The sequence below is a fragment of the Ursus maritimus genome, unplaced genomic scaffold (genome assembly GCF_017311325.1).
Source record: "Ursus maritimus isolate PB19 unplaced genomic scaffold, ASM1731132v1 scaffold_5, whole genome shotgun sequence".
Taxonomy (NCBI): domain Eukaryota; kingdom Metazoa; phylum Chordata; class Mammalia; order Carnivora; family Ursidae; genus Ursus; species Ursus maritimus.
The window spans coordinates 54,419,291-54,437,122 of record NW_024426663.1 but is presented as its reverse complement, the minus strand read 5'-3'; the positions used below and the strand labels follow the sequence as shown (position 1 = coordinate 54,437,122).

The 17,832-nt window shown below is 42.0% G+C and overlaps 1 protein-coding gene across 2 annotated transcripts in view; it reads left to right on the top strand.

Annotated features, from left to right (window-relative positions):
* Positions 1-2,714: 2,714 nt before the first annotated feature.
* Positions 2,715-17,832, top strand: part of PAIP2 (poly(A) binding protein interacting protein 2) — a 22,381-nt gene continuing 7,263 nt past the window's right edge. The window contains exon 1 of one of the 2 annotated variants that reach the window (XM_040622374.1): positions 2,715-2,871. The gene's annotated coding sequence lies outside the window, so the exon portion shown is untranslated. The remainder of the gene's footprint in view (positions 2,872-17,832) is intronic. The other variant, XM_040622373.1, reaches the window with a different exon arrangement.

Genomic DNA, 17,832 nt, shown 5'->3' with positions numbered 1-17,832 from the left:
GCACATTTTACGTTTTGATGAGAAGTCTGCCAGAATGGGGTGCCTGGGTGGCTCAGTTGGTAGAGCATGTGACTCCTGATCTTAGGGTCCTGAGTTCAAGCCCCACATTGGGAATGGATCCTACTTAAAACATAAAAAGTCAGCAGGAAGTTGGTAGTTTAGACTGGGAGCTTATTCACAGCCAGCCTGGCCTTCATTACTGTACTCTTCCTCCTGATTCCTACTTCAACTTCAGGATTCATTTTACTAACTGAACGAAACAGAAGGATTTCTGCAATGTCTTTAAACTGGATCTCTAATAGTATTGAAGTGTCTGTTCATCACTGGCAAATTGTTAGCCTCTGCTCTACTAACGGCACTTTCCATTCATAGACCATCACAACCACTGTCCAGACATAGCATGAACATTGTGAACCCCATTTTGCAAATGAGCAGAGGGTTCTTGGAAGGAAGGATAGCCAGAGGATACCAAGGAAGTATTCTGGGCCCATCACTTTCTCAACCACAAGTTTGTGGTGAGCTGGTGAACTCTCACTGTGAGTTGGGAATGGTATTTGAACTATATACCGAATTTTTCCTTTAATTCTGTCCCCAAGGTGGGGCTCGAACTCACAACCCAAAGATCAGGAATCAAATGTTCTACCAATTGAGCCAGTCAGGTACCCCAAAAATTGAGATCTTAACCCCTTTGAGAATATCAGTGCAAGCCTTTGAATGGTTCAGATGAAAACAAACCAGGGAGGCGCCTGGGTGGCTCAGTGGGTTAAGCATCTGTCTGCCTTCGGCTCAGGTCATGATCCCAGGGTCCTGGGATCTAGGCCCTGCATTGGGCTCTCTGCTCAGCAGGGAGTCTGCTTCTCCCTCTCCCTCTGCCCCTGCTCTCTCTTGCACACACTCTCTAACAAAATCTTAAAAAACATAACCAGAATTGGGGCAGGCACCTGGGTGGCTCTGTCGGTTGGACATCCGACTCTTGGTTTTGGCTCGGATCATGATCTCATGGGTCATGGGACCAAGCCCTGAGTTGGGCTCCACACCCACTGAGGAATCTGCTTGAAGGTTCTCTTCCTCTGCCCTTACCCCCGCGCATGCGCATGGTCTCTAATAATCTTTAAAAAAAAAAAAAACGAGGATTTATCAAAGATCTATTTTTAATATTACCAATGTAACCAAGTAGATTACTAAATCATAAATTCTAATCTTTTCATGATTAGCTTCTAAGTGTCTGGGTCAACTAAAGATAATATAAACTCTACCTATTTTGATTTTGTTTTCCTCCCTCGTGTTCATGCCTCTTCAAAGCCTCGGGCTGATAGTCTATCTTTCAGGTTCCTTGGATGAATCATACTCCGCAGACCTGTAAAACACCATCTCTTTCCTCCCAGAGCTGTTTGCTAAGCAAGCAACAAACCCAAACCCTGCCTCCCAGTTTAGGCTACAGATCTGAAAATGTGACCAAAGAGTTTCACCCAGGGGCTATGGCAGAACAACTGTGTTCTCACTTCTTTGGGCCTTTGGAAAAGCAACCTAAAGCAGACTTTTTTTTTTTCCCCCCAGCAGACTTTCAATGAATGAAATGGACCTAAAGATGAGTAGTCCTCTTCAGGATTCCTTCCCATGGAGGGAACTTTTCTTTTCCTGTTTTAGTAGATACTAAAAGCATGTTTGTTGTTTTCTTTAAGTAAGCTCTACACCCAATGTGGGGCTTGAACTCAAGACCCCAGGATCAAGAATTGCAAGCTCTACCTACTGACCCAGCCAGGCATCCCTTATGTGCTTTTTAATGTTCAGAATTTACCAGAGTTAAAAGGTAAATCACTCCCTCATTTTCCTTCCACAAAGGTAAGAAATTACTTTTTGTGTGTATTCTTTCAAGTATAGTGTATATATATTCAAACATCCAAAATTTTTTACACATTATACACCATACTTTGATTAATATTATATATATATATATATATATTGAGGCTTGCCAATGATAACTGCAAGGATTAAAGTAATATATGGGGGGGGCATGCATTCAGGTTCATGGACTGGGAAGCTCTTGGACCCTGAGGTCCCACCCTTCTATACTATCTCTCGACGGGATATTTCTTCCCTTACCGACAAAGAAGCTTCCATAGGCTGCGTGGGAACCAAATATTCATAATTTGTGACTGTGTGTGAAGATCCAGCTTCAGAAAATTTGTATGTGCCTGAACATGTCTGAATGCAGGTAGTTGTATAAATCATATCCTTCTGTGAATTTGTCTTAGTTTACTGTTTCTCTATTATGTGTCTGTGTCAGGATCTCTGGATGTCACTGGGTGCGTGTCACTGTTAGTGTGACACTGTGTGTCATGTATGGTGTGTGTGTGGCTGTGTGAATGCGCTGTCCTTATCCAGACGTTCCTGTTTGGTGTTAATGTGTTTTAGAAAACCGGCTGCGATCTGTATTCTTCAGCCCCCAGCTCCCCCACTCACTGCATGCCAACATTCTTGAAGGATGGGCGGGTGTCGGGGCACAAGCTCGCCCAACTCCAGTCTACCAGAGAGAACGCAACAGGACTTCCCGTATACACCGCGTCCGCCAGGCACGCAGAAGAGGCCGTTGCGCACGCACACGCGTGCCGCCTGGGACACGAAAAAAACCTTGGGCTCGAGCATTCTCTCGCGCGCTCTCTAGTGGCCTCAGAGGGCAGCGCTGACAGAACGAGGGGGCGGGGCCGGCGGCGGCGGAAGTGAAGTCACTTCCGGGCTGGGGTGTTTGTTTGGACTGGAGAAGGGAGGCGGCGGGCGAAGCGCGCGTCGAGCGGGGGAGCGGCGCTGCCTGTGGAGATCCGCGGAGGCCGACCGGATTCGTTGGCTGCCGTCCCCGCTGCCGTGCACTGGGTGAGGGGTTCCCTCGGGCGGAGCGGCCAGAAGGGTGCGGCGACCCCGGCGGTCGAGGGACAGCACCTCGGCAACGGTTGAGGGGCCTGGAGGGTCCCCCGGGTTGTTGGCCGCCAAGCCTCGTATGGCTTCCTTTATTCCTTGCACCTTTAGTCGCGTCCGAGGGATGAGCTGGGACCGACTTAGACTCTTTCTTCTCTGAGAAATGGCCGTCGCTTTTTTTTCTCATTGTCATTATTTATGATTTGGATCTCGCAGCACTCTATCCGGGTCTTCGGTGGCGCGCGAGGGTTGCCGGGATAGCACTTTCTCGTGCCCCCCCCCCCTTTCTTCACCTCCTCCCTGGTACCCTTTTCCCCTGCCCCCCACTGCCGCTTCGGCAACAAAGCTCATTGTTTCTCCCTAGTTTACGCCTGCGCGTCGCCACGCGCAGCTCCTACTTGCTGCGCGTGCGCGCTGCTCCAGAAGCTGGGGTGGGGGAAGAGAAAGGGGCGGAGGGACTGGCGGGCTGGCGTTCGTCCTAGGGGAGCCTTCCGCGACCGTTCGTGGGCCAGTACCTTTCTGATCGGCTTTCTCCCGTTTCTTCCCCTTCACTTACTCCTTATTTTTAGTTATATTGTTTGCCATGCTCAGGATAGGAGGGCTGGGGTCCTACTCCAGGAGGGTTGTGAGCCGAAGAACTTTAAGGGCCCATCCAGTTCATATTCTTGGATTGCGGTCCTCTTAACTTGTCTTCCACTTTGTGCTTACTCCCCACTACCACAAAAATTACGTGGCTTGTGGTGAACTTTGTTTTACAAAACATTTGTCGAAGCAGCCAGCAGTTTAATTTTCTGGTGACTCAAAAAGGGGCCTTTTCTGCTTCTTTTTGTTGTCTTTTTCCCCTGATTTTGCAGCCCCATCACTTCACCGAAACCTCAAACTCTAGGAAGAATTTGGCTTCTGATTTGCCGTGGGAAAGTGTCTTAACAGCTGACAGCTTTCGACATTCATTTCAACAGAAGACAAATTCCCGTTTCCGTGTGCATACTGTAGTCTCGTGGCATGATTTTTCACGAATTGCAGTTGAGCAGGTGTCGGTCTGCATTTTCTTCAAAATAGCGTTTGAAATTTCATCCGCCGCAGGTTATGTTTGGAAATAAGAAAAGGGTCTAAGGATTTTTAATGTGATTCCAGTGTTTGCTGGTTTGTGCTTCTGATTCCAGTTTGTGAAAGGATATTTGGGGCTAATTAGCCTTGTATGCTACTTGTTAATTGTGAATTTGTACAAAACTTAATCTTTTCTCACGAATAAGTGTCTGCGACAAATAAAGATAGGTGACTTTCCAAAAATGACAGCCTATTTATCTCTTTCTTTAAGGGATGGGTGTTAGGCAGTGGAAATTCCCTGTGATGGCTAAAGTCTTGGGACCTGGGAGAGTTTTACTATAATATATTGCATGTTGCTGTTAAGGAGCTCCAATTGAGGTAGATAATCCCTACCCTCTTTGGAACAGTGTAAGTTTATAGTGGCCTTTTCCTTCAGTAAGCACTGTACACCTTATTCAGATTTACCCCTTTATGACTTTAGAGAGTGATGCTCCAGTTTCAATAGAAAATATAAACATTTATAAAATGCTGTTAGCATAGCAATTTCACGGACATTGTGAGAGGTGAAAGAAGATAGAAAATAAGGCCTCAGCCCCCTTCCTTTTGTGCTTTTACATATTGTAATTTACAAATTTACTCATTATAACCTATGAAATAGGCAGAGCAAGTTTTATCTTGCCCATTTTGAAATTGAGGAAATAGAAGTTTGAAAGATTATTTTATTAGGCACATAATTTCTATAGCACTTAGTAATGCCAGACATTGTTCTAAGTGCTTTTACAAGTATTTAATCTTCACCTTCTCTAGGTGGTAAGTACTACTGTAAAATAAAGATAACAAGTAATAGATGTGAATTAACTTGTCCACTGTTACACAGCTCGTAAGAACTGGAATTCAGACCCAAGTAGTCCAGAGATTATGCGCTCTTAACCATTTTACTGTGCTGCTTGTGGTTTAGTGACATATTCAGGATCGTCTGGGTGGTTAGTGGCATATCGGACACAGTCCAAGATTAAAGTTGGCCAAGTTATCTCTTTGTGATCTGGACCACCATGTTGCATAGGTGCATTAGTAATTTGCGTTTGATACAGCCTAAATTTCGATTATAATAACAATCTTTTTTCCTTTTTTTTTTCTAATTTCCTTGTTTAGAGCAGTGTTGTCCAATTAGAGAACAACTAATAGCACCATGTGTCTCTTGAACACTTGGAATGTGGCAAGTGCAACTAAAGAACTAAATTTTTATTTTATTGAATTTAATTAATTTAGATTTAAATACCCATATGTAGCTACTTGTCACCATATTGGATAGTGTGGGTTTAGAGGTTTGAATTGCTTCTGCTTAATTTTTTTAACTTAGTGTTTTTTGGTTTTTTTTTTTTTTTTTTTTTTTTTTTTTGGCATGTGTACATTTATTGATTCTTTGTATGTGTTTTGAGGGGTTTGTTTTGTTTTGGGTTTTTTGGTAGGTTTGTTTTGTTTTTGTTTTTTTGATTTTTGTTTTGAGAGAGTGAGCCAGGGCTGGGGGGTGTGGGGGAGATGAGGGACAGAGGGAAAGGCAGAGAGAGGATCTTAAGCAGGCTCCACTCTCAAGTGCAGAGCCCCACACAGGGCTGGGTCTCATGACCCTGAGATCATGACCTGAGCCAAAATTAAGAGTCAGTTGCTTAGGGCGCCTGGGTAGTTCATTCAGTTAGGCATCTGCCTGCAGCTTGGGTCATGGCCTCAGGGCCCTGGGATTGAATCCCGCTTGAGCTCCCTATTCAGTGGGGAGTCTGCCTCCCTCTCCCACTCTCCCTCTCCCCCGCTGGTGCTCTTTCTCTGTCAAATAATTAAAATCTTTAAAAAAATGTCAGATGCTTAACCGACTGAGCCACCCAGGTGCCCCATCTGCTTACTTTTTGTATCAGTTTTTATAAATAAGGATGATATTTCTGATGTGCTTTGAGCTTTTATCGGTAGTGATGATAGGCTGTGCTTGAGCCATCCTTACTCTCACCAGGTCACCTTTGTTACATCCAGTTGAGAGGAGGGTTAAAGTCCTCATTCTGTGATGTTTCACTTCTACAGGTTTTTGAACATGTGATTTTTTATTTTTTACCTTATACCTTGCTCCAGCAACCTTTAATTGCTCTTAAGTATTTAATAAGCACCGAAATAGTTAATAGTGTCATGTGCCAGGCTCTGTGGCTAGATACTATTATTATTATCCACTTAATAAATGGGGAATCTGAGATACGGAGGGGTTAAAACTTGCCCTTGGGTTCCAGAGCCCCTGCTTTTAATCATTAATGTATACTGCCAAACATTAAAATGAAAAATTCAGTACTGCTTTACAAACTTAAGTGGAAAACAAGCCTGAAGCAGAAATTTCTTTATTCTAACTGCTGGAGAGACAGCTAATTAATGATAATAATGTGTGTATGCAAATGTTAAGGAATCACAGTAATTCAAAAGAGTCCAATGGAATAAAAAAAGATGTCTGTTGAGTCAGCTTAAGGAAAATGGAGAGAACTGTATTTGAATTTTTTTTTTTTAAGATTTTATATGAGAGAGAACGAGCAGGAGAAGCAGAGGGAGAGGGACAAGCAGACTCCCTGCTGAGGGTTGAGCCTGACACAGGGCTCGAACCCAGGACCCTGAGATCATGACCTGAGCTGAAACTAAGAGTTGGACCCTTAACAGACTGAGCCACCCAGGCACCCTTCTATCTGAATTTTAATGAAAATTCTTAAGAGATGAAACTAGGGGAGAAAGTTTCTAAAACTGAGATGATATCCATATTGTAAAATTTTTTAGAAACCATTATGTGGAAGAGGCATTTTGGAAGGGAAGAAACAGCTGAATATGTGGGCTTGTGGGTTGAGAGCACCAGACAGGGGCGCCTGGGTGCCTCTGTCGTTAAGCGTCTGCCTTCAGCTCAGGGCGTGATCCCGGAGTTCTGGGATCAAGCCCCACATCAGGCTCCTCCGCTGGGAACCTGCTTCTTCCTCTCCCACTCCCCGTGCCTGTGTTCCCTCTCTCTCTGGCTGCCTCTCTCTCTGTCAAATAAACGAATAAAATCTTTAAAAAAAAAAAAGAGAAGGAAAGAAAAGAAAGAAAAAGAAAGAACCAGACAGCATTAATAGGAAAAAAACTGCTCTCACCTAACCAAAATCTGGTGAAATTTCTGAATTTAAGTGTTAGGCTCTCATATTAGACACTCACCTGAATAGGAACTTTACAAAAGAAAGAATAAAACAGTGAAAGCTGGAATATTTACAGAAAATAGAAAGGACAAGTGTAAATCTGTCCCGTTTAATAGTATTACTCAAATACGAAAGCAAAAGATACTTTCAGACATGCAGTGCTCAGAAATAAATATCTTTGGGTAACCTTTTGAAGAAATATTAGGCCAAAACTAAGATGTCAGGTTAGGGAAAGATGTTGAATAAAAGAAACAATGATGAGCAATGACTCTTATAAAACATACATAGACAATAATATGAATTTTAAGTGTTTGGTTCGGAAATTCTTCTAAAAGGTCTATACCTGAGGGGAAACCAGATAGTATGAAACAAACACTGCTTAAATTATTTCCACAAAACTCGGGAGGTGGAGTGGGAGGAAGGAAATGGGGTAAGTAAAATCATTCTAAAGGTTCTTTCTTGTCTGGGAGCAGGGATTGGGTTGGATACCCTGAACAAGGAAAAGCATTTTTTTTTTTTTTTAAGATTTTATTTATCTATTTGACAGTGAGAGAGCACAAACAGGGAGCGGCAGAGGGAGAGGGGGAAGCAGGGAGCCCAATGTGGAGCTCAGTCCAGGACCCTGAGATCATGACCTGAGCCGAAGGCATACACTTAACTGACTGAGCCACCAAGGCGCCCCAAGGAAAAGCATGTCTTGAATTGGTTGGGGTGTATAGAGCATGTTTTTAATTAATAGGAATCTATGTAAATTTCTGTTATAATTTCACAATAGATGTAAGTCACATTATTATGCTGTACACCTTAAACTTTACAGCGCTGATATCACTTATATCTCAGATTAGAGGGAGAAAACTGATATTCTGCAGTAGTTTGTAAGTCACAGAAAATAAATCCAAAATTTTAAGAACTCTATTTAAAAATAGGAAAATAGGGATACCTGGCTAGCCTAGTTGGACTCTTCATCTCGGAGTTGTGAGTTGGGGTTGTGAGTTCGAGTCCCACGTTGGGTGTAGAGATTACTTGAAAATAAAATCTTAAAAAAAAAACACAGGAATAGATTGTAAGAAAAATAAACATGAAATTATGATGGCGGACATAAAACCAAGCATCAGTTTTCAAAAATGAGAAATTTTTCAAGTTGGTTTTTTTGGGTTTTTTTTTTTGTTGTTTGTTTTTTTAAGAGAAGGAGTGCAGGGGCACAAGCAGGGGAGGGGCAGGCAGAGAAAGAAGCAGGCTCACCGCCTAGCAAGGAGCCCAATGCGGGACTCGATCCCAGGACTTTAGCATCATGACCTGAGCTGAAGCAGACGCCTAACCAGCTGAGCCACCCATGTGTCCCCAAAAATGATAAATTTCTATGAGCTGGGTCAAGTAATCTAACTCTTAGAGTAGAGAACTTGAATACACCACTTTCAGAATTTAACAGATGGAAGTAAAAAGGGATCTCTGTGTGTGTGTGTGTGTGTGTGTGTGTGTGTGTGTATGCGTGTGTACGCCTTAGAAATAGAAATCAGACATTTTTCTCTTTAGGTCCACGGGACATTTTGCAAAAACCGTAGTTGTCTGCAAACAAAACTGTAATAAATCCCGAAAAGTGAAGGTTTTTCTGGCTGCGTTTTATAACATAATGAAATTAAACTAGAAATCAAGGTACCAAAGCATAACTAAAAGAACTTTAACCACTTGGAAATTTAAAAGATATTCTTCCACATAATCTCTGGCTCATTATAAATTAAATAATTTGTAATTACCTCAGACTGCTAAGAACTAAATTCTGTATATATGGGAACTTTATAAACAATTTTTATTAAATGAAAGGTTGAAAATAAACATGTTTGTCAACTTGAAAAACAGTAACAAATTGGCTGAAATTAAGTAGGAGGGGAGGGAAAATAAAGTGAAAAAAAAAACTAAAAAAAATAAGAAAAAAATCAGTGAAATTAAAGTAGGGGTTTTGTTTATTGAAGTTGAATTTTTAGTAGGTAATCCATTCAAAATTCAAAAGATTTAACAAAATATCTCTTGCCATCTAGTTATCCCTATAGGCAATGAGTGTTTTTTGTTTTTGTTTTTTAAAGATTTTATTTATTTGACAGACAGCAAGAGAGGGAACACAAGCAGGGAGAGTGGGAGAGGGAGAAGCAGGCTTCCTGCTGNNNGGAGCCCGATGCGGGGCTCGATCCCAGGACACTGGGATCATGACCTGAGCTGAAGGCAGACACTCAACGACTGAGCCACACAGGCGCCCCTGAATATTGTTTTTTAACAGCTCTTATTGAGCTAGAACTCACTGGATTTAACTCCTTTAAAGTTCACAGCAGAGTGACTTTTAGGATAGAGTTGTATATCAATCACCACAATCAATTTTAGAAACCTTGTTACCCCTTAGCTTTCATATAATATGTATTGCTTTTCGATGGGTTTCTTAGCATAATGTTTTCAGTATATACATGATATAGCATGTATCAAGTATTTCATTTCTTTTTATTATCGAATATTCTGTTGTATGGGCATATCACATGGTATTGATGAATTGGTGGACTACTGGGTTTTATTCACTTTTTGACTATTTTTATTTATTTATTTATTTACTTATTTATGATTTTATTTATTTATTTGACAGCACGTCAGGGGGAGCCGCAGGCAGAGGGAGAGGGAAAAGCAGGGAGCCGGAAGCGGGGCTTAATCCCCACTCAGCAAGGAGTCTGCTTCCCCTCTGCCTCTACCCATACTCAGGCTGTCTCTCTCTCTCTCTCTCTAATTTTTAAATCTAAAAAATAAAAATTAGGGTGGCTGGTTGGCTCAGTTGTTAAGCGTCTGAGTTCAGTTCCGGTCATGATTTCAGGGTCCTGGGATCAAGTCCCACATCAGGCTCCCTACTCAGCAGGAAGCCTGCTTCTCCCTTGCCCTCTGCCCCTCCACCCAACTCGTGTTCTCTCTCGCTATCTTTCTCTTTCAAATAAATAAAATCTTTTTTTCTTAAGATTTTATTTATTTGACAGAGAGAGAGACAGCAAGAGAAGGAACACAAGCAGGCAGAGTGGAAGAGGAAGAAGCAGGCTTCCCACTGAGCAAGGAGCCCCATGCGGGGTCTGATCCCAGGACCCTGGGATCATGACCTGAGTCGAAGGCAGATGCTTAACGACTGAGCCACCCAGGCGCCCCTCAAATAAATAAAATCTTTTCTTTTTTTTAAGATTTTATTTATTTATTTGACAGAGAGAGAGACAGCCAGCGAGCAAGGGAACACAAGCAGGGGGAGTGGAAGAGGAAGAAGCAGGCTCCTAGCGGATGAGCCTAATGTGGGGCTCGATCCCAGAACGCAGAGATCACGCCCTGAGCCAAAGGCAGACGGCTCAACCACTGAGCCACCCAGGCGCCCCAAATAAATAAAATCTTTAAAAAATAAAAATAAAATCTTTATAAACAAAATAAAAAATTAAAATTAAAAAGAAGTGTTAGATGATATATTTTAAAAGAATCTTTGAAAAGCACTGAAGTGTTGGGACACCTGGGTGGCTTAGTCGCTTAACCATCTGCCTTTGGCTTAGGTCAAGGTTCCAGGGTCCTGGGATTGAGTCCTGCATCAGGCCCCCTGTTCAGCGGGGAGCCTGCTTCTCCTCCCTATGTCGCTCCCCCTGCTTCTGCTCTCTTGCTCTCTGTCAAATAGATAAAATCTTTTTTTTTTTTTTAGATAAAATCTTTTTTTTTTTATATAGATTTTATTTATTTATTCTACAGAGATAGAGACAGCCAGCGAGAGAGGGAGAACACAAGCAGGGGGAGTGGGAGAGGAAGAAGCAGGCTCATAGTGGAGGAGCCTGATGTGGGGCTCGATCCCAGAACGCCCGGATCACGCCCTGAGGCGAAGGCAGACGCTTAACCGCTGTGCCACCCAGGCGCCCCTAGATAAAATCTTTTTTAAAAATATATATTGTTTGCATGAGGGGCACCTGGCTGGCTCAGTTGGTAGAGATCTCAGGGTCCTGAGTTCAAGCCTCATGTTGGGTATGGAGCCTACTTAAAAAATAATAATAATAAAATAATTCTTTGCATGAGATTAAGGATGGAAATTAAAATTTTTTTTTTGAAAATTATAATTTTTGAATATTCTGATAATTTGAGGGTTTTATTGCATAGTCATGCTTTGAAGCAAATAGTGAACTTTAATTGGGGGGAAATTACTGGCTTTCTCAGTTCATTTCTGCCAGTTTTGTTTTTAAGATTTTATTAAGTTGTTGTGTTTTGTTTTGTTTTGTTTTGTTTTTTTGAGAGAGAGCAAGAGTGCACTTGTGAGAGGAGGGTTAGAGGAGAGAATCTTCAAGCAGACTACCTGCTGAGCCTGGAGCTCCATACCACTTCTCATGAAACGATGACCTGAAATGAAACCAAGAGTCTGATGCTTAACTGACTGAGCCACCCAGGCACACCTGAGATTTTATGTTTAATCTCTGCACCCAAAGTGGGGCTTAAATTTATAACCCCAAGATTGAGAGTCTCGTGCTCCATTGACTGAACCAGCTGGGTGCCCCATTTCTGCCAGTTTTAAGTAGTCAGATTGAAGCATGAACGAAGCCAGACAGCAACAGATTTCCCAGTTGTTTTTTTACTGTATTTGTCAAGTCAATATCTACTTTGTGTCCTCAAACATCACTCAAGCAAATTAGGTACTTCTCTTGTGTTTCCAGCATTTCTTATGTGTTTCGTTTGGAGAAAAGCTTTTTCTCGCTAGAAGAGCTTGGTGCTCACTGACTTTGGAGTCTTGAAGCAGTTTGTTTATGGCTGCCTCCAGGTGGGGTGACGATATGTGACCACTATGTACCCTTTACTGTATATTTTTAAAGTTATTTTCCTAGTAGTCACCTTAGTTTGTGACATCAAGCTTGAACTAATACCAACTTAGTTTCAAGAGTACACAAAAATTTCCCCTTAATAGCACTGTACTCCTCCTCCCCCTGCCTTGTTATTGTCACAAAATGCATCTTTATACATTGTGTGTCCATTAACATAGATACCTAATTATTGTTTTATGTATTTGTCTTTTAAATCACATTGAGAAAAAGGTGTTAAAAGCCAAAAGTATGTTATTACTGATTTCCGTATTTGTGTAGTTATCTTTATCTGTGTTCTTTATTTCTTCAGACGGATTCAAGTTAATGTGTAGTGTCTTTGTTTCACCCTGAAGGACTCATTTTAGCTTTTCTTGTAGGACAGGTCTACTGGCGATGTGCATTTGCGCGCTCTCTCTCTCTCTCTCTCTTTTTTTTTTTAAGATTATGTACTTAGAGAACAAGCATGAGCAGGTGGCAGGGGAGGGGTCAAAGGGAGAGGGAGAAGCAGACTCCCTCCTGAGCAGGGAACCCAAGCAGTACTAGATCCCAGGACCCTGACGTCATGACCTGAGCCAAAGGCAGACACTTAACCCACTGAGCCACCCCGGTGCCCCTCTCATTTTTTTATTTATCTGGGAATATCTTAATTTCTCCTTAATTTTTTTTTTAAGATTTTATTTATTTATTTATTTATTTGTCAGAGAGCACAAGCAGGGGGAGTGTCAGGCAGAGGGAGAAGCAGATTCCCCACCAAGCAAAGAGCCCAAGCGGGGGCTCAATCCCAGGACCCTGGGATCGTGACCTAAGCTGAAGGCAGATGCTTAACAGACTGAGAAACCCAGGCATCCCTCTCCTTAATTTTTGAAAAATAGTTTTGTTTTTTTTCTTTCAGCACTTTGAATATGTTTTCAGGCCCGTATGGTTTCTTTCTTCCTTTTTTTTTTTTTTTTTTTTTTTTTTTGGTTAAGATTTAATTTATTCGAGAGAGAGAGAGAGAGAAAGCATGAGCAGGGGGAGTGGCAGGCAAAGGGAGAAGCAGGCTCCCCAAGGAGCAAGGAGCCCTAGCAGAACTTGATCCTAGGACCCCGGGATCATGACATAAACCAAAGGCAGAAGCTTAACCAACTGAGCCACCCAGGTGCCCCTGGCGTCTGGTTTCTGATGTGAAATCAACTGTTAATCTTATTTTGAGGATCCCTTGTGTGTAGGGTCACTTGTTTTGGAGATTCTCTCTCCTCTTTGTCTTTCAGTAATTTGATTGTAATGTGTCTTGATGTGGATCACTTTGAGTTTATCTTAGAGTTTGTTGAGCTTCTTGCATATGTAGAGCAACATCTGTTTCATAAGGTTTGAGGAGTTTGGGTTGTTTTTTTTTTTTTAAGATTTTATTTATTTATTTGAGAGAGAGGAAGAGAGAATCTGAAGCTGACTCCCTGCTCATCGAGGAGCCCAATGCAGGGCTCCATCCCACAACCCTGAGGTCATGACCCAAGCTGAAACCAAGAGATGCTTAACTGATTGAGCCACCCAGGTGCCCCTAAGATTTTATTTTTAAGCAGTCTACACCCAGTGTGTGGCTTGAATCCACAATCCTGAGATCACCAGCTGAGCCAACCAAGCACCCCAAGAGGCCATTAATTCTTAAAATACTCTGTATGGCCCCTTGTCTTCTTTTGAGATTCTCATTATGTATATGTTGGTACATTGGATGGTTTCCCAGAGGTCTCTAAGGTTCTGTTCATTTTTCTTCATTGTTTTCTTTCTTTCCTGAGCTCAGTAATCTTAACTAACTTATCTTCAAGTTTGCTGATTTTTTTTCTCCTTGATCAGATCTGTTGTAATCCATTTAGTAAACTTTCCGTTTCAGTTATTGTGCTTTTCAACTCCAGAAATTTTTTTTTTTAAGATTTTATTTATTTGAGAGAGAGAGAGAGAGAGCACGAGTGGGGGGGCAGGGGGCAAGGGAGAAGTAGGCTCCCCGCTGAGTAGGGAGCCCGACTCGGATCTCAGTCCCAGGACCCTGAGATCATGACCTGAGCCGAAGGCAGAGACGCTCAACCGACTGAGCCACCCAGGTGCGCCTGATGATGAGACCTCATTCTTACGGTTTCCTTTAGTTTTTTGTACCGATTTAAAGTCTAATAAGTCCAGTGTCTAGGTTTCCTCAGGGAAGTTTATATATAAGTCAGATTTTCCTCTTTGCATGCTTCCTAAATTTTGTAAACTGGACATTTTGAGTATTATAATGTGGCATCTTTGGCAATTAGATTCTCTCCTTCCCTCAGCATTGTTTTTCTGCTTGATGTTTGTTTGGTGACTTTTCTAAACTAATTTTGTAAAAGTTTGAAGTGTGTGGGGGGGGGGGCATTGAAATCTCTGTTCTGTTAGCTTAGGAGTCAGGTAGTTATTTCAAAGAGATTTTCCAGGGGCACTTGGCTGGCTCAGTTGGTGGAGCGTGCAACTCTTGATCTTGGGGTTGTGAGTTCAAGGCCCACATTGCATGTGGAGATTATTTAAAAATAAAATCTTAGGGGCACCTGAGTGGCTCAGTCAGTTAAGTGTCTGCCTTTGGCTCAGGTCATGCTCCTGGGATCCTGGGATTGAGCCGGGCATCTGGCTCCCTGCTCAGCGGGGATCCTGCTTCTCCCTCTTACAACAGCCCCCTCTGCTCGTCCTCTCTCTAGCTGTCTCTCAAATAAATAAATAAAATCTTAAAAAAAATAAAATCTTTTTTAAATATTTTATTTATTTGAGAACGCACGAGCGGGGTGAGGGGCAGAGGGAGAAGCAGACTCCCTTCTGAACTGAGCCACCCAGGCTCCCTAGAAGAGATTTTCTTAAATACCTATAAGCAAAAAATAACTCTCCCGGTTTTTGCCCCTGGGCTCTTGTTTATATTGAGGCATACCTTCAAAATTCAGGCAGTTTACAAGTCTTCCTTAGCCCTCACTATGTGTGCATAGCCTGAAGTGAAAAGTGTAGGGCATTCTCAGCTCTTTTCTGAGCATGCTCCCAGCACTGAACCTGCCCATGGCCTTCTAGATTCCCTAGAATATACAGGAGCTTTTCAAAGTCCTTATTCCCAAAGGATTTCCTTCACCAGTCCTTGCTCCCAGCCTTTTTGCTTTGTCTTTTGTTTGCCACAACTGTTCTTCCTTGCCCTAGGTGGCTTTGGCTATTTCATTTGCCTTTAACTGTTTTTAACAGATGCCAGTCCAGCACTTTAAAATCATAAATTTTATGGTATTTGAACTATATACCCAATTTTTTTTTTTAAATAAGCGTTACACCCCGCATGGGGTTTGAACTCACAACCCTGAGATTAAGAGTCACATGCTTGGGGTGCCTGGATGGTGCGGTTGGTTAAATGTCCGACTCTTGATTTTGGCTCAGGTTGTGATCTTGGGGTTGTGGGATTGAGCCCCATGTCGGACTTAGCAGGGAATTTGAGATACTCTCCTTCTCCCTCTGCCCCTCCCCACTGCACGTGTGCTGTCTTGCCCACACACGCTCTTTCTTTCTCTCAAATAAATCTTAAAAAAAAAAAAGGTCACATGCTCCACGGACTGAGCCAACTAGGTGACCCTATACCCAATTTTTTTTTTTAATTTTATTTATTTGACAGAGAGCGAGAGAGGGAACACAAGCAGGGGGAGTGGGAGAGGGAGAAGCAGGCTTCCCGCTGAGCAGGGAGCCCAGTGCGGGGCCTAGATCCCAGGACCCCGGGATCATGACCTGAGCCGAAGGCAGACGCTTAACGACTGAGCCACCCAGGGCCCCCCCCCATGCCCAATTTTTAAAAACAGCAGAACGAACAGAGGATGAAGTATAAAGAGTGTGGTTCAAGAAGGTCAAGAACAAGTCGTAGAAGAAAATTTGAAATTTGATACATTGCCTTACATTAGGACACCTTGTGTTCAATAATTGTAGGTCCATCGAAGTTCTGAAAATAAATGATCCTTGCCCCCCTCTGGCTTTCACTTGGCTGGCTGTAGCCGGAAATGTGGTCTGGTCAGCAGTTGTTCCTTCCCTCGGTTGTCTGAGGTATAAGATCTGTGTCCAAGTTTCAGTTCGTTCTTCTTGGTTTCAATCGTGATTTGTTTCCCAAATATTGCTTGATAAAGTAACCTTATGTACAGTCCTTTATGGACTTTTTCACTAGGATCTATACCAAAGCCAGAGCTTGTTTGATGAGGTGATAGTGAGCAAAAAGCTGACCCTAGGGCCTTGTCAAACACGGGGATTGGGCCCTTTTTTGCTAAACTCTGTTTAAATTTTATTTATTACTGGTTGGCATCAAACAAAGAGGAAGGGGTGTCCCCCGGGATTCTCAAACTATAGAATTTGCTGAGGCAGATTTTTCATTGTTTACAGAAGCTTGTGCTTATATAGTGTATGGAAATTTTTTTTTCTTTAAGAAAAACCAGATTGCATTTACATGTAGATGTACTTTCAGTTACTGAGGCTTATTTAAAAACAAGTTAGAAGTATTTCTAGATGGACATGTCGCACACATATGATTGCTACTTAACTACTCAATTCCATTTAAATATTGAATGTCTCATTGTCTGTGCTAAACTTTTTTTTTAACTGAAGCTGTAAGTCACTTGTTAATATTGTGGTCTTCTGAAAGGGAGGATTTAATGGGTATAAGTTGGGATAGGATACATGTTGGGAAAATAACAAAAGCTGTTATAAATTGCAGTGTCTTTGAACATAATGATCAGCTCATATGCAGAGTAAACAAAGTTACATCCAGTTGCAAAACAGGATTGACCACTGCTTTTCATAATACTTGAGTTTGATCTAAAATGTAATGCCTGACATATGAGAATGAGTAATTTTCTTCAGAGGAACTGATTGGTCTTTAGTCAGAAATTGTTATCCAAAAAAAAGGGGTTTTTTTTTTTCACCCAAGATTAATAATAAATAAAAAATATCAAAGATATCCATCGTCTGTTTTTTGTACTGTCTGCTTTTATAGTGCCTCTTTTTCCTAACCCAAATCATGTTTGGGTTACACACTCTAGCACATAAATCTCAGTCTGTCTCTGCCTCTTTCCTATGCATACAATAATAATATGCAGAAGTTCTTAGTAATTTTTAGTTTAGGACCTCTTAACTAAAAATGTCACTACCATGATGGTATTGTAAGTAGTATTCAGTATTTCAGAATATACATATGTGTGTCAGGCTAGAAACCCCCCCACTCCCAGCTTAAGAGACTAAATTCACATTATATGAACAGTATGAGTTTTTATTATACTTACATACTCTTGAGGATAAGTCCATAAAATGAATCTAAAGGAGGGGGACCTGGCTGACACAGTAGAGTATGAGACCCTTGATCTCAGGATCTCGGGGTTGTGAGTTCAAACCCCACATTGAGCATGGAGCCTACTTTAAAAAAAAAAAAGAATCTAAAGGGCCAGCAGTACACATAGAGCCAGTGCTCCCTGACTCTTAAACCCAAGGAGAAAACTATTTGTAGTAGGAGGTTTTAGTTTTAGTGTTTTATTTGATTAAGATAACCTTGGAGTAAGAAGACCTGAAGTTTGTTTTGTTGTTATTTATTTTTGCTTTTGTTTTAGAGAGAGAGGGTGAGGGTGGAGGTGAGGGTGAGCAGAAGTGGGGAGGGGAGAACCTTAAGCAGACTCCACGCCCAGCTCAGAGACTGACATGGGGCTTGGTATTATGACCCTGAGATCATTCCCTGAGCCAAAATCAAGAGTCAAATGCTTAACTGACTGAGCCACACAGGTGCCCCAAGCCTTAAGATTTTAAAACTCTATCCTCATATTAGGGATGCTGATTCCTCCCTTTGGCGCAAGTCACACTGCTGTTTGATT